The following is a 2,023-nucleotide window of genomic DNA, read 5'->3' as shown; positions in this document are numbered from 1 at the left end:
GTCTATAAAGAAAGTTATACTCTCTTAGTTCTTTGCTTTAGAGTTTAAGTATCTTTAAGCTTATAAGAATGCTGCTAATAACTAGTAGTACTCTTCTAACTTTACGCTTAGATAACTAAAGAAGCGTTACTTTAATTATAGTTCTAGGTGTGCGCTTTCTTATCTTACTGCGCTTTTTAGAGCGTATACTTTAATAAAAGCCTTTTCTAATAAGTAGTTTTCTATAGGCCTGTAAGAGAGGCTACGCTTAAAATACACTTTCTACTACTTTCTAAGGAGAGTAGCTAAAAACTCTTTTATGCTTTATAAGCTTTGTAATACTACTAATAATTTAATATTCTTTATATTTAACTACTTCTTAAAGCAGGCAAATTACTAAACTAACAGATTTTTAGTAAGCCTATTAGCTAGTATACTCTTAGTCTCTAGATACTTAACTCTAAAAGACTCTTTAGCATACTCTTGCCTTAGCTATATATTTTAGATATTAATATATCTAAGGCGTGTTATTATACGCTTATTAGCGCTAACTACTAAGTGTATAGTCTACTAGTTATTACAGAAAATTATCTACGCTGCTTCTAAGATAAGCGTAAGCTTCTAAAACAGCCTCTTAAGAGCTATTACTTCTTTACTAATATACTTAAGAGTAAGAAGCTCTACTTCTATAGTTAAAGTTATTATAGTTACCTATTACACTACTTTCTAAATAATAGCACTTCTAAAGAGTATAATAAGGTAGCTCTATAAAGAGCGCCTAGTCTCTAGGTTATCTATAAAAGAAGCGTTGCTACAAATTATAAGCTCTGCTCTAGAGTACGCTTTATAGTAGATAGTCTAATAGCAAGTTTTATATAAGTACATAATTGCTTAGTTAACTACTTTAATATACTCTTTACTTAGGTTTATAAGAAAGTGTAAAAGCTTTAAGGCAGCGTATACTATATTAGGCCGCAGCATAATAGCTATATAAAGCAGTAATCTAACACGCTCTTAGTAGTCTTTAACTACTTTCTTATCTACTTTGTCTATTAACTTTATAAGCTCTTAGCTTAGAAGTAGTGTAGTAGAGCTTAAAAAAGTGCTTTCTAAGTTAAACTTCTTAGTAAGCTTATCTAAATACTTGTTATATATAAGCGTTATAGTATAAGTAGCGTAATTACGCAATACTCTTACTTCTAGAAACTATTTAACTAGGCTTTTCTCTTCTAGGTTATATACTACTTTTATTATATTAGCAACTTACAAAGCTTCTTAATAAGTAGTGTAGTAATATATAAGTAGTATATTATTAACGTAGAAGAGTAGAAGAATCTTTCTTTATTTATTAAAGAAAAGATAAGGCTCTTCTTTAGAAGTAATAAGACCTACTTTCTTTACTATACGTAAGAGCTCTTTATACTAGAGTAGTAGAGAGTTCTTTAGTCTATAGAGAGCACGCTTAAGCTTTATACACTTACTAGGCTTCTTAAAGCTATCTAGCATATTATATACTATAACTAGCTAGTACTCTTAGTGCGTATAAAGAAATACTCTTATAACGTTAAACTAGAAGATCTCTAGGTTAAACTTAGCTACTATTACTATTACTATTCTAAAAGAGCGTAAAGCAAGTGTTACTATATACGTAGAGTATATAGAATTAATTACTTATAAATCTTCTCTTACTACTACGTAAGCTTTACACTTAATAAAGTAGCTATTCTAATTAACTTTATATGCAAATACCTACTTTAGTAGAAGTAGGCGCTCTTATACTAAGAAGCGCTTAATCTTCTTCTAGGTACCTACTTTATAAAGTGTATTAATCTCTTTCTTATAGGCTTTGTAGAAGAGCTTACTATATAGATAATTACTAAAATTCTTATACTTTTTTAGAAGCTAAGGTAGTTAATTATAGTATACGCGTTTAGATAGCTTATACTTCTATAGAAGCATATTGCCTAAGATTACAGCTACTATAATTAAGTAGACTATTATAAGCTCTTTCTAGTCTTCTTCTACTCTATACAAGTATTAGAGA

Source organism: Alternaria infectoria (assembly GCF_024043175.1).
Source record: "Alternaria infectoria strain BMP 0036 chromosome Unknown scaffold_14, whole genome shotgun sequence".
Lineage (NCBI taxonomy): Eukaryota > Fungi > Ascomycota > Dothideomycetes > Pleosporales > Pleosporaceae > Alternaria > Alternaria infectoria.
Note: the sequence above shows the minus strand (reverse complement) of the source record.